The sequence below is a fragment of the Felis catus genome, chromosome A3 (genome assembly GCF_018350175.1).
Source record: "Felis catus isolate Fca126 chromosome A3, F.catus_Fca126_mat1.0, whole genome shotgun sequence".
Lineage (NCBI taxonomy): Eukaryota > Metazoa > Chordata > Mammalia > Carnivora > Felidae > Felis > Felis catus.
The window spans coordinates 24,331,267-24,346,931 of record NC_058370.1 but is presented as its reverse complement, the minus strand read 5'-3'; the positions used below and the strand labels follow the sequence as shown (position 1 = coordinate 24,346,931).

General features: G+C 37.1%; 1 protein-coding gene across 8 annotated transcripts in view; it reads right to left on the bottom strand.

Moving 5' to 3' along the window:
• NCOA6 (nuclear receptor coactivator 6) overlaps positions 1-15,665 on the bottom strand; it is a 109,363-nt gene that overhangs the window by 83,724 nt on the left and 9,974 nt on the right. For 7 of the 8 annotated variants that reach the window (XM_045053714.1, XM_045053716.1, XM_045053717.1 and 4 more), the window contains exon 2: positions 6,599-6,675. The exons of the other annotated variant lie outside the window; for it this stretch is intronic. The gene's annotated coding sequence lies outside the window, so the exon portion shown is untranslated. The remainder of the gene's footprint in view (positions 1-6,598; positions 6,676-15,665) is intronic. 8 annotated transcript variants of the gene reach the window in all.

Genomic DNA, 15,665 nt, shown 5'->3' with positions numbered 1-15,665 from the left:
TGATAATCTATTATGTGGAAAACCCAAAAGACTCCACCAAAAAACTGCTAGGACTGATACTTGAATTCAGCAAAGTTGCAGGATATCAAAGCAATGTACAGAAATTGGTTGCATTTCTATACACCAATAATGAAGCAACAGAAGGAGAAATCAAGGAATTGATCCCATTTACAATTGCACTAAAAGCTATAAAATACCTAGGAATAAACCTAACCAAAGAGGTGAAAAATCTATACACTGAAAACTACAGAAAGTTTATGAAAGAAATTGAAGAAGATGCAAGAAAATGGAAAAAGATTCCATGCTCCTGGATAGGAAGAATATTGTTAAAATGTCAATACTACCCAAAGTAGTCTACATATTCAATGAAATCCCTATCAAAATAACACCAGCATTCTTCACAGAGCTAGAACAAACAATCCTAAAATTTGTATGGAACCATAAAAGACCCCGAACAGCCAAAGCAATCCCAAAAAAGAAACCCAAAGCTGGAGGCATCACAATTCCAGACTTCAAGCTGTATTACAAAGCTGTAATCATCAAGACAGTATGATAGTGGCACAGAAACAGACACATAGATCAATGGAACAGAACAGAGAACCCAGAAATGGACCCACAAATGTACTGCCAACTAATCTTTGACAAATCAGCAAAGAATATCCAATGGAAAAAAGACAGTCTCTTCAGCAAATGGTGTTGAGAAAACTGGACAGTGATATGCAGAAGAATGAACCTGGACCACTTTCTTATACCATACACAAAAATAAACTCAAAATGGATGAAAGACCTAAACATAAGACAGGAAGCCATCAAAATCCTAGAGGATGGCACAAAAACAGACAAATAGACCAATGGAATAGAATAGAAACCCCAGAACTAGACCTACAAACGTATGGCCAACTCATCTTTGACAAAGCAGGAAAGAACATCCAGTGGAAAAAAGACAGCCTCTTTAACAAATGGTGCTGGGAGAACTGGACAGCAACATGCAGAAGGTTGAAACTAGACCACTTTCTCACACCATTCACAAAAATAAACTCAAAATGGATAAAGGACCTAAATGTGAGACAGGAAACCATCAAAACCTTAGAGGAGAAAGCAGGAAAAGACCTCTCTGACCTCAGCCGTAGCAATCTCTTACTCGACACATCCCCAAAGGCAAGGGAACTAAAAGCAAAAGTGAATTCCTGGGACCTTAAGAAGATAAAAAACTTCTGCACAGCAAAGGAAACAACCAACAAAACTAAAAGACAACCAACGGAATGGAAAAGATATTCACAAATGACATATCGGACAAAGGGCTAGTATCCAAAATCTATAAAGAGCTCACTAAACTCCACACCTGAAAAACAAATAACCCAGTGAAGAAATGGGCAGAAAACATGAATAGACACTTCTCTAAAGAAGACATCCGGATGGCCAACAGGCACATGAAAAGATGTTCAGCGTCGCTCCTTATCAGGGAAATACAAATCAAAACCACACTCAGGTATCACCTCATGCCCGTCAGAGTGGCCAAAATGAACAAATCAGGAGACTCTAGATGCTGGAGAGGATGTGGAGAAACGGGAACCCTCTTGCACTGTTGGTGGGAATGCAAATTGGTGCAGCCGCTCTGGAAAGCAGTGTGGAGGTTCCTCAGAAAATTAAAAATAGACCTACCCTATGACCCAGCAATAGCACTGCTAGGAATTTATCCAAGGGATACAGGAGTACTGATGCATAGGGCCACTTGTACCCCAATGTTCATAGCAGCACTCTCAACAATAGCCAAATTATGGAAAGAGCCTAAATGTCCATCAACTGATGAATGGATAAAGAAATTGTGGTTTATATACACAATGGAATACTACGTGGCAATGAGAAAAAACGAAATATGGCCTTTTGTAGCAACGTGGATGGAATTGGAGAGTGTGATGCTAAGTGAAATAAGCCATACAGAGAAAGACAGATACCATATGGTTTCACTCTTATGTGGATCCTGAGAAACTTAACAGGAACCCATGGGGGAGGGGAAGGAAAAAAAAAAAAAAAAAAGAGGTTAGAGTGGGAGAGAGCCAAAGCATAAGAGACTGTTAAAAACTGAGAACAAACTGAGGGTTGATGAGGGGTGGGAGGGAGGAGAGGGTGGGTGATGGGTATTGAGGAGAGCACCTTTTGGGATGAGCACTGGGTGTTGTATGGAAACCAATTTGTCAATAAATTTCATATAAAAAATAAAAAAAAATAAAATAAAAAAATAAAGTTTAATTGTAAGCCTGAAGAAAAAAAAAAAATCCTAGAGGAGAAAACAGGCAACAACCTCTTTGACCTTGGCCACAGCAACTTTACTTGACATGTCTTCAGAGGCGAGGGAAACAAAAGCAAAAATGAACTACTGGGATCTCATCAAGATAAAAAGCTTCTGCACAGAGAAGAAAATAATCAGCAAAACTAAAAGGCAGCCAACAGAATGGGAGAAGATATTTGCAAATGACATATCAGATAAAGGGTTAGTATCCAAAATCTATAAAGAACTTATCAAACTCACACCCAAAAAACAAATAATCCAGTGAAGTATTGGGCAAAAGACATGAATAGAAACTTTTCCAAACAAGACATCCAGATGGCTAACAGACACAGGAAAAAATGCTCAACATCACTCATTATCAGGGAAATACAAATCAAAACCACCATGAGATACCACCCCACATCTGTCAGAATGGCTAACATTAACAACTCAGACAACAACAGATGCTGTCAAGGATGTGGAGAAAGAGGTACCCTCTTGCACTGCTGGTGGGAATGCAAACTGGTGTAGCCACTCTGGAAAACAGTATGGAGGTTCCCCCCAAAATTAAAAATAGAACTATTCTATGACCCAGCAATTGCACTACTAGGTATTTATCCAAAGGATACAGAAGTGCTGATCTGAAGAGGTACATGCACCCTAATGTTTACAGCAGCACTATCAACAATAGCCAAAGTATGGAAAGAGCCCAAATGTTCATCAACTGATGAATGGATAAAGAAGATGTGGTATATATACACAATGGAATGTTACTTGGGGATTAAAAAGAATGAAATCTTGCCATTTGCAACAATGTGGATGGAACAATGTGTATTATGCCAAGCAAAGTAAGTCAGAGAAAGGTAAATATCATATGACTTCACTCATATGTGGAATTTAGGATACAAAACTGATGAACATATGGGATGGGGAGCAAAAATAATATAAAAACAGAGACAAACCGGGGCGCCTGGGTGGCGCAGTCGGTTAAGCGTCCGACTTCAGCTCAGGTCACAATCTCGCGGTCCGTGAGTTCAAGCCCCGCGTCAGGCTCTGGGCTGATGGCTCAGAGCCTGGAGCCTGTTTCCGATTCTGTGTCTCCCTCTCTCTCTGCCCCTCCCCCGTTCATGCTCTGTCTCTCTCTGTCCCAAAAATAAATAAACGTTAAAAAATAATAATAATTAAAAAAAAAAAAAAACAGAGACAAACCATAAGAGACTCTTAAACACAGAGAACAAACTAAGGTTTGCTGGTGGGCTGTTAAGTGGGGGAAGGGCTAAAAGGGTGAGGGGTATTAAGGAGGAAGGACACTTGTTGGGATGAGCACTGGGTGTTATATGTAAGTCATGAATCACTAAATTCTATTCCTGAAAATAAACAAATAGATAGTCTGAGAACACAGGGAAAAAAAAGAAAAGAAAAGAAAAAAGAAATCAAGGTCCTTAATTCAACATCCCTTGAAGAAGTGAATTCCAACAACCAAGTGAACAATTCCTTCTTCAGTCAAGCACTGAGATGAGACTCCAGCCGTGGCTGACACCTTGACTGCTGCCTCTGAGAGACCCTGACACAGAGGACTCACCTAAGCTGTACCCAGATTCCTGACCCATGGAAATTGTGCCACAATAAATATGTGTTGTTTTAAGCTGCTAAATTTGTGGTAATTTATTATGCAACAATAGATAACTAATGGACTCTCCCTGGAAATCCTACTGAATATTCACCTCCTTTAAAACTTTTTGGCAGTTTCTGGGGCACCTGGGTGGCTCAGTTGGTTGGATGACCGACTTTAGCTCAGATCATGATCTCACAGTCTGTGAGTTCAAGCCCCACATCGGGCTCTTGCGGACAGCTCGGAGCCTGGAGCCCGCTTCGGATTCTGTGTGTCCCTCTCTCTGCCCCTCCCCCACTCACACTCTGTCTCTCTCTCAAAAATAAAAATAAAAACATACAAAAATAAATAAAGATTTTTTAAAAAGTTAAAAAAAAAACTTTTTGGCAGTTTCTTTTAAAAGTTAGACATGCCATATATGCCATACAACCCAGCAATCCCATTGCAAGGGATTTACCCAACAATAAATAAAAATATGTCTACACAAAGACTTGCAAAAATGCTTGTAGCAGGGTGCCTGGGTGGTTCAGTGAGTTGAGCCTCCAACTCTTGATTTTGGCTCAGGTCATAATTCCAGGGTTATGGGATCAAGCCCCACATCAGGCTCCTTGCTGAATGTGGAGCCTGCTTAAGATTCTTTCTCTCTCTCTCTCTCTCTCTCTCCCTCTGCCCCTCTGCCCCTCTGCCCCTCTCCCCTGGTCACACTCTATCTCTATTAAAAAAATAAAATTAAAAAACGTTTATAGCAACTTTATTCACAATCATCAAAACTGGAACTAACCCAAATATCCATCACAAGTGAACAGATAAACATGTTATATCCATATAAGACACTAATCGGCATCAAAAAGGAACAAACTACCGATACATGCAACAACACAGATAAATAATGAAACTATGCTAAAGGAGGGGCGCCTGGATGGCTTGTCCATGAAGTGCCCCACTTCAGTTCAGGTCATGATCTCGCAGTTTGTGAGTTCGAGCCCCATGTCGTCATCGTTGTCGTCAGGCTTTGTGCTGACAGCTCAGACCCTGGAGCCTGCTTCAGATTCTGTATCTGCCTCTCTCTCTAGCCCTCCCCCGCTCATGATCGCGCGTGCGCGCGCGCGCTCTCTCATAAACATTTTAAAAAAATTAAAAATGGATGTAGGTAAAAAATAAATAAATAAAACGGATGCAGGTGATTGTATGCAAATTTACCTCATTAAGGTAACTAAAAAAAAAACAAAATCACCTTCTTTGTCAAGCCTTCTTTAACTACATCTAATGCAGCTGATTCCACTATTCTACCCTAGCTCTCAAACAGTATTCTACAGATAAATTACCCAAACTGCAGAAAATACAGAGGTTTTTTTTTTTAATTTTACAGTAGCTAAAACTTACAGGACACTATTATATACCAGGCATTGTTCTAAGCACTTTGCATTATCAATTCAATTAGTTCCCCCATCAATCCCATGAAATAGATTCAATTACCCCCGTTTTACAAATGAGGAAACTTAGGCACAGAGAAGTAACTTGCTTAAGGTCATACAGCTAGTAAGTGACAGAGCCATTATTCGAGTCTAGGCAGTCTGATTCTAGAGGCTGGGCTCTTCACAACCACCTCCCTATCTCAGACCATTGGTGTATTAGGTAAAAGGACACTCTCAGCTCACTAGAGACTGACAGGTTCATTCACTCATTCAACAAATATTTAGGCATGCAATATATGCCAGATACTGTTCTAAATGCTAACGATACAATAATGAAGAAAAATACAGACATGCTACCTACTTTTATGGGGCTTATATTCTAGCAAGAACCTAGATTTAAAGCACTAGATTCCTAAATCAAAATATTTATACTCTTATTTATGTATTTATCCAAACATTTATGCAAAAAAAAAGTCACAAGTTACAATAGTGGCCAGGTCTGCTTTAACTGGCTAGAGCTGTGGTTCCCAAACTTGTCAAACTTTAGGATCACCTGGGGATCTTTTAAAAATACCAAAACCTAGGCCAGGTGCCCAAGCCAATTAAATCACAATGGAGTGGGGAGCAGGGAAGGAAGGGAGACACAGGCATCAATAGTTTGCCAAGTTTCATAGGTGATTTCAATGTGAAGACAAGTTTGGGAAATCACTAAGCTATGGTTTTCATCTGTCTAAACGATACAGTTCATTCATGGTTAGAGAGACACAGATGAATAAGAAAAGAATAAACCAAAACTCTATACACTTGCCTTCCTCTGAATCAAAGATTTGCAAGGTACCTTTTTTTTCTTTTCAATGTTATGAATTCTGAAAACATGAGAAAGAGAACCAAATAAATATTTTCCTTCTTGGATTTACTCATGCCTCCATTCCCCTCCAGAATCATAGACAACTGAGACATTCACCTTTTTACCTTTTCTTAGTACCTTCCATAAAATCAATAAAGAATTCTGCCAGATTCCATATTTTCAACATAACTGAAAAAGATAAGACTCACTTGTTTTTCTATTAAGAAAGTGTTTTTCTAATAAGCAGATCTCATTTAATTCTGTTGCTTTGGGTCCAATTCACATGTCAAACACAGCTTATCAAACTAAAATTCCCCACGGACATGGAGATCAAATGCCTTCTTTTTAAAAAAGTAAACTCTATTTCTAAGTCAATCTTTTTCTTATGTTGAAACCAAGTTTTTTTTTTTTAATAAATCAAGATTGCATTTGTATTCTATATATAAACAACAGACCTGTTTAAGAACTCTCTGACCACTCTCAGAAAAGATAATAGATGTTCAGGAGGACCCCTCTCCATTCCATCCAGGACCTAGACAGAAAAGGGCAGAGAGGAAGAAGAGAAACATCAGAAGAAAAGACTAAATTGTATAAGCCCAATAAGCCTATTCAAAGTAAAATTTTTGTGACTGGCCAAATTCCTTCTTTCTATCACTGTTTCTGGTAATTTCACTCTAGAAAGTGTTGTTAAAAGACATGAGATTATCTGGGAATGCAAGCTGGTGCAGCCACTCTGGAAAAGAGTATGGAGGTTCCTCAAAAAACTAAAAATAGAACTACCCTACGACCCAGGATTTGCACTGCTAGGCATTTATCCACAGCATACAGGTGTGCTGTTTCAAAGGGACACATGCACCCCCATGTTTATAGCAGCACTATCAACAATAGCCAAAGTATGGAAAGAGCCCAAATGTCTATTGATGGATGAATGGATAAAGAAAATGTGGTATACACACACACACACACACACACACACACACACACACACACACACACACACACACACACACACACACTGGAGTATTACTTGGCAATCAAAAATGAAATCTCGCCATTTGTAATTACGTGGATGGAACTGGAGGGTATTATGCTAAGTGAAATTAGTCAGAGAAAGACAAAAATCATATGACTTCACTCATATGAGGACTTTAAGAGACAAAACAGATAAACATATGGGAAGGGAAACAAAAATACAAAAACAGGGAAGGGGACAAAACAGAAGAGACTCATAAATATGGAGAACAAACAGGGTTACTGGAGGGGTTGTGGGAGGGGGGATGGGCTAAATGGGTAAGGAGCATTAAGGAATCTACTCCTGAAATCATTGTTTCACTATATGCTAACTAATTTGGATGTAAATTTTAAAAAATAAAAAATTAAATAAAAAAAAAAACCATGAGATTACCTACAGTCTCAAATCCAGTGTTTTTTTTTTTTAAAGGAAAGCTTTCATAATAATTAAGAAAGCTTTTTCAAAATACATCAATAGTGGTTATGCAAGCGTGTTCATTTTACAATTCATTATCCTTATGATTTGTGCACTTTGCATTGTGTGTGCTATACTTGAGTTAACAAATATTAAGAACAGATACATCTGTACTGGGCAGAACCCTTGAAGGATTCTAATGAAGTAAGTAGCAGAAACAGTCCCACAAAGGTTACATGATTTGCCCAAGATCTTGCATGTAGTTAGCTACACACTTAGTCTTTCTTGTCACTTTCCTACTCTTTGTTGTAAAACTGTAAATGTTCTGATAATATACTTTCTAATTTAACATTATTCTCTTACTTACACTATGAAAAATTTTTATTACAAATAACAATGCAGGGGTGCCTGGGTGGCTCAGCTGGTCAAGCGTCCAAGCATCCGACTTCAGCTCAGGTCATGATCTTTGTAGTCTGTGAGTTTGGCCCCACAGTCAGGCTTGCTGCTGTCAGTGCAGAGCCCGCTTTGGATCCTGTCCCCCTCCTCTTTGTCTCTCCCCCTCTTCACACTCTCTCTCTCAAAAATAAATAAATATTTAAAAAAAGTGACAATGCAAAACCAAACAAGGAAACAAAAAAATGGAAAATACAGACGTCCTGGTTCACAACTTGTGCACCATCACAGGTGCTGCACTATCCACATAAGGAAATTAAATAAAGCCTAATGCCCATGCAATGATTTCCTAACTGCAGAATCCGTTTTTAATAATATTTTCAATACAAATGTCAAATGATTACTAGTAAAATTAACTAGGTATAGCTTGAGAAAAGACATTAGCATTATTTTATGATAGTGAAACCCAGGGTGACAGAATGGAAAGAGGGCTGGGCTAAGCATGGCAGGGTAAGTGTGCCTCAAATCCTAGTAGTAACCTTCCCTTGTATGACTGGCAGGATATAATCTCTCTGGACCTAAGATTTCTAAACTATAAAATGAGAAGATGGATCACTAAGCTAAAGCTGAACAGAATCTTGAGCTCCTTCCAGGTTTAAGAAAACTCAAGGACTATTTACCAAGAAATTTAATTATTATTCTACATGCTTTCACTTTAACCAATGAATATCTCTATTTGAATGTTTTAAATAGCTTCGTAATGGGGGTGGGACGGGTGGGCAAAATGGGTGAAGGGGAGTGGGAGGTACAGGTTTCCAGTTATGGAATGAATAAGTCATGGAGATGAAAGGTACACCATAAGGAATACAGTCAATGGTGGTGACAGATGGCTACTACACTTGTGGTAAACATGGCACAGCATATAGTTGTCAAATCACTGTGCTGTACACCTGAAACTAATATCACATTGTGTGTCAACTATACTTCAATTAAATAAATAAACAGCTCTGTAAAATAAGAATCCTAGACTTCTTCTGGATTCTGCCTCATAAACACAAGCATATCTTCAGCTTGTGCCAAATACAAATCTTCCAGATTTGTTGTCTAGGTGCAAGACCCTTCCTTCTCAAAGATGGCTAGTAATAACACCCTCAATACTTTACCAAGAGACTCTTTTGCATGAGTTTTTTAACTTAATATTTTGAAATCATTTCATACTTACAGACCATGAGTTATTTCCTTTTTTTTTTTTTCCTTTTTATTTTTAAGTAATCTCTATACCCAACGCAGGGCTCAACCTCACAACCTTGAGATCATGAGTTGCACACTCTACCAACTGAGCCAGCCAGGTTCCCCCATGAGTTATTTTTTAAATAGAAAATATGTGTAGAGAAGTCCCTCATAATTTCTAATCTATAACTTGAATACTTTCAATGGATGCATTTATTCAACTATCCTTTAGCAACCGCTTACTATGTACCAGGTAAGGTAGGTATTTTCTTGCTCCCAAAGTTACTATAGAAGAAACAAAAATTCTGTATAATGAGAAATTTAAAGAACATTTTTATGAATGCCTAAATCTGGATATTATACTTATAGTACTTAAAATTAAGTTGGCCTGTTAACCACACAGACCTAAATGTTTCAGGATAATTTATTAGGCACTTAAAAAGTCTCTGAATAAACAGTTAAATGTGAACTGTCAAAAAACATTTGCCTTGGCATAACTAAAGATCCAATCCCATCCTCCCCATACCTCATGAATCTGTTATAAAACTTTTACATGCTTCCTGTTTCTAAGTCCAGGGCTCCCATGGGAAAATTTATGCAAACCTCCAGTCAAATCATAGAAATTTATGAGACTGACACGCTATCTACTACATAAATGAGGCACCTCAAATCATAAAAACTTAGTACCCTGAAAGGATCCACAAAATGCCTGTCAAAGAGACTGGCATTTCAATACTGTAGCAACAACTGGTTTGCTCCTAGTAGGCATAATAGACAACTTAAGAGATTAGGGAATATTAACATTAATTTTTAAACTTCAATTCTGACAGTGTAATATAAGAAGCAAAAGATAAATCTGTGAAATATGAAATTTGAGATTCCTAGAACTCATTCTAACACAAATATAGTTAAGTTAATTGAGCACAATATAAACCAACAAAATAAGTCAGAGGCTCAAAGAGATTCTCCCCATATTGTTAGATGCCATGATAGGTGGATAATGTAAAATTTAGAGAAAAACTACTTTCTATATCATGTTCTAACAATGAATACCACTGTGTCCTTTTAGGCCTAATAAAGCTGTAGGCAAAAAATAACACAGGTTTAGAGTACTAGTCTTTTAATCCATGCTCTAAAATACAAATGACATTGAAAAGTTGATCAAATCCTACAATATAGGAACTACTAAAAAATTCTCTAAAAATTACTTGATGAGAATCTTAGCGTATGAACTAGAGAGCCCTTGGCAATCATCTAGTACAATATCCTGATGGAAAAATTGAGGCCTGAGTGAATAATTTGAAGCTTCTTAGTCAGAAGTAGGAAAGTCTTTCATTTCATATGTGACACTTCCTTACAAAAAAGTTCATTGTAAAAGCACTAGAAAAGTATGTTGTAATAATAATAACGAATGTAGTCTTGCCATAAGACGGAAGACGACTTTAAAGAACCATGGCTTTTTTTTCCTCTATTAAGTTTCCAATAGAATTAAATCAGAAGATCTGGGCTCTAAGTTACAAAAGTCCTTAAGCAATCAATCTAAGAGTCTACCAGTGTTGGGCCACTGGGGTGGCTCAGTCAGTTAAGCGTCCGACTTCGGCTCAAGTCATGATCTCTCAGTTTCTGTGTTCGAGCCCCATGTCGGGCTCTGTGCTGACAGCCTGGAGCTTGCTTTGGATTCTGTGTCTCACCCTCTCTCTGCCCCTCCCATGTTCATGCTGTCTCTCTCTGTCTCTCAATAATAAATAAACGTTAATTTTTTTTTTTTTTTTAAAGAGTCTACCAGTGTTTCTTCTCCTCTATGGTCTTACATTCATAATGAGAGTGTTGCGTGTTGTCAAACTTTTTTCTTTCTTTTCTTCGTTTTTTTGTTTGTTTTATGCTCTGCAAATTGTCACTTTATTTTTTTTAATGTTTGTTTATTTTTGAGAGAGAGAGAGAGTCAGAGTGCAAGTGGGGGAGAGGTAGAGGCGGGAGGGAGAGATAGAATCTGAAGCAAGCTGGCTCTGAGCTATCAGCACAGAGCCTGATGCAGGGCTCAAACCCACTAATTTTGAGATCATGTCCTGAGCCAAAGCCAGATGCTTAACCAACAGAGCCACCCAGGCACCCCTCAAATTGTTACTTTTATTTATTTATTTATTTTTTTATTATTATGTTCATTTATTTTGAGAGAAAGACACACACACACACACAGTGCGTGCAGGGAAGAGGCAGAGAGAGAGGGAGACAGAGTATCCAAAGCAGGCTCCAGGATCTGAGCTGTCAGCACAGAGCCCAACATGGGGCTCGAACCCACGAGTGTGAGATCATGACGTGAGTCGAAGCCGGACGCTCAACTGACCAAGCCCCCCAGGTGCCCCAAACTATCACATTTAAAATCAAACACTGAAATCCTAAGATCAGCTTTTAAATTCTGTAGTTACCATTTCCTCATTACTGATGACCCAGATATAATCACTTAGCAAACCTACAGACAGAACTGTAGGTGAATACACTATTACTAATATTTTCAATCACAGGTATAGCATTCAAAGTAGCCACATTGGGCTCTGCGCTAACAGCATGGAGCCTGCTTAGGATTCTCTCCCTCTCCTTCTCTCTTCCTCCCCCACTTGTGCTCTCTCTCTCTAAGTAAATAAATAAACTTAAAAAAAATTTTTTAATTAAAAAACATATAGAAATAAAATAAAAATTCATCAGTGGGGTAGTGATGAGCAAAACATGAATCCAGGAGTAATTAAAGAAAAAGTCTGACAGACATGAACAGGTAAAAATTAAAATAGTCTATGTGTCAAAAGAAACCACAAAGTCAAAAGCCAACTGATAGACTGGGATAATTGTACCATGTGACAAAAAAGGGTTAATATTCTAAATACATAAAAGTGCCAGCAAGTTGATTAAAAAGTAAAAAATTAACAACCCAAGAGAAAAATAAGAATTGGTAAAGGGAATCTGTAGAATATGGAATACAAATGTCCAATGAATGTATACAATGTACTAATGGTCAGGGAAATGAAAATAAAAATAAGAAAACTCTTTTCACCCAGCTGACTGGCAAAGACTAAAAAGATACCTAATATCCAGTGCCAGTGAGAATAAGAAATGCAACAACCTTTATGGAAAATAACCTGGCAGTTCATAATACTGAAATAAGCTTATCTTTTAGCCCATGTTTGGGATTTATCCTACAGAAGTAAAAGCTCCATTTCTTAAAGATGTATGCACAAGGATGTTCACAGTTTGTGATGGGGAAAATAAAATCAGAAACAACCTGATGACACTTCAGAAACCTGCATAAATGAAATATTATGTAGCTAGAAAAAAGTGAATTTGATATATGTTTAATGACATAGAATTAAATGTATATCCTAAAAAGTAAAAAAATAAACAGAATTTGTAAAATAATGTGTATGGCATCGCGATAATCTTACTAAGAGAGAAAATACCATGTTGGGCATTTAAAAAGTTGTGGTTTGAAAGGAAAATCCGATTTGAGTATAATTCATAACAGGAAAGAATTAAGAAAAATATCTGTAATAGGAAAAGGAATAACAATTTAAAATTGATAAAAATGGGTGTATAAAAAAGACCACCAAATGAAACACTCACAGAATAAGAAATAAATTCTGGGCTTTTTGGGTGGGTATGGAAAAACAAGTGTAAATCCAACTTTTATATATTTGAGATTTACCTCCATTTCAAAAAAAATAATAAAAGAAATTTTTGATTCAAGAGTTTATGTTTTTTAGATTTGTCTGCTTGGAATGTTTTTTTTTTTTTTAAAAGGAAACATGACTCATCACAAAATCTTGTCAAACAAATGCCCCCTATTATATATTTGAAATCTGTATCTTTTTTTTGGTTATATTGGATTTCAGCTATATTTTGAAACTTGAAATTTATCTATCATAACAACGCATTATTTGTTATACTGAATACAATTTTTAAATACACAGTACAAACTTAAAAGGATAATACCAAATCTACATGGAACAAATGGTCAAATGGTAAAGAAAACTAACTCAAAGAAGTTAAAAAAAATACCCATCATTGATAAAAGTAAAAAATATATTCGCTAGTCACAGAAGAAAAAGGGCAATTTCATAATTGAGAGCTATGGAAGTCACAACCTTAAACCTCTGATCAAAGTTATCATCAACAATGGGACAACTAGACATTTGTGTAGCTTGTAATATGATGCCTTGTGAGGAATATTTAGGTATTTTTGCCAAAATGTTCAGCTCAGATCCGGTCTTTAAACCTTACAGTTTAGGGAAATATAAGGAATAAATGTCACAAAGAAAACAATCAGATAAATCCAGAATGTGGAGCATTAAACAAAACTGCTCTGGTGTCAACAAATCAATGCCACGAACAAAACAAAACAAAACAAAAAACAAAAGGTGAGGAAGCAGACAAGGAATGGCAACTATTCCAGATTTGGAAAATACTACATCTACATAAATAGATGCAAATGTAGTGCATGGTCCTTTGAACAAGTCAGCTATAAAAAGTCGTTTTGGAGACGAGGGAAACAAATACAGACTTAATGTTAGATAACATTAAGGAATTATTGATAATTTGTTAGGTGTGATAAAGGTACTGTATGCGAAGAATGTATTTGTAAGAGATGCATGCTAAAATGTTTAAAAGCATAGTTTGATGATGTCTTTATTTTTAAAAGTTTAACATAATAAGTATACCATTGAGCATATGGCTACATGTTGAACATAGGTGGTAGGAATAAGGGTGTTTATTCTACTAATTCAGGGGTTTTATCTGTATGTTTGAAATTTTTCATAAGAAAACATTTAAAGTATCTTAAAACCCAACAAACTGTGAGGTACCTCTATTATACTAGAAGAAAAAATTTATAAAATCCAACAACAACTAATGGCTAGTATCAATATAAACTGGTAGTTATTCTAAAGAATAAGCTGACAAAATGGCTAAAAAGTGATGATCCTTAGACCAAACTGAATCATTTTAGAGAATACATTCTAAAATAAAATTGGGGGAAAAAGTTTTATAGTAAGATGTTATAGAAATATAAATGAGAATTACAAACCAAAAATAAAAACAAACTGGAACTCACCCAAATAAACAGAGAGTATTTAAATTTTGGTTATTATGTATCCATTAAAAATAACTATATAGACATGTGAAAAGTACCTCAATATATTGCCAAATAAAAAGACTATTAAAAACTATAAGAATTATGGGGCGCCTGGGTGGCTCAGTAGGTTGAGCGTCCGACTTCAACTCGGGTCATGATCTCGCAGTCTGTGGGTTCAAGCTCCGTGTCAGGCTCTGTGCTGACAGCTCAGAGCCTGGAGCCTGCTTTGGATTTTGTGTCTCCCTCTCTCTCTGCCCCTCCCCACTCATTCTCTCTCCCTCTCCCCCCCCCCCAAAAATAAATAAACATTAAAAAAATTTTTTTTAAAACTGTAAGAATTAAATTTACAAAGACTGCATATATGCTAATGAGCACAAAGTTATGTGTTTGTAATATTTAAACACAATTTTTAATTTTTTTTTTCAACGTTTATTTATTTTTGGGACAGAGAGAGACAGAGCATGAATGGGGGAGGGGCAGAGAGAGAGGGAGACACAGAATCTGAAACAGGCTCCAGGCTCTGAGCCATCAGCCCAGAGCCTGACGCGGGGCTCGATCTCCCGGACCGCGAGATCGTGACCTGGCTGAAGTCGGACGCTTAACCGACTGTGCCACCCAGGCGCCCCTAAACACAATTTTTAAAACTTCATGGGGACATAGGCTCTTACGAGATTATATGAACAATGCAAATACACAATCAGGAAGAACTACCTAGAGACAAATAAGGAAAAGCACCTGGGCTCTACTGTTGACCACAGCTTGAATGCATTCACAATATGAATAAAGTCCTACTGTGGGCAAAAGTCACCAAAACTATCATTAAAAGGACACAGAAAAAAAGTGTATCATTGTCTTGGACAGTACATAATTTTACTCAATTCTTTCCATTAGTCAGATGTTTAAAAAAGATGGAAAACCAAAGAGAGTTTTGAGAAAAATCAAAAGATAAAAAAAAAAAAGGACAGAAAAGAGGTGATTTTGAAGAAAAGTTTGAAAGAAAATAGTGACATGATTACTAATACTGAAATCCATGGTCAGGCTTCTGAACAGAGATCCTAAAAAGCTGATGTATCTCAGTGCCCACAGATGGCTGAGCAAGAGGCTAATAAAACCCTCAAAGTTTGTTGTGGTGTTTCTGTTATTGCTGTTTTTTTACAAAAGAGGAATTTCCTGACTGTCCTGGGCAAATGAGGAAGGCTGGGTGTGTTAAATCATCGACCATCTGTTTTTCTTCAGGGTGTCTACTTATCCATGATCACTTGATCACAAAATCTCCCTAAAGCTTGAATTACCTATCCAAAGCTTGAATCGGTTACCCACCATTTCAAAATTCTGCAGTTCCATCCTGTTCCCA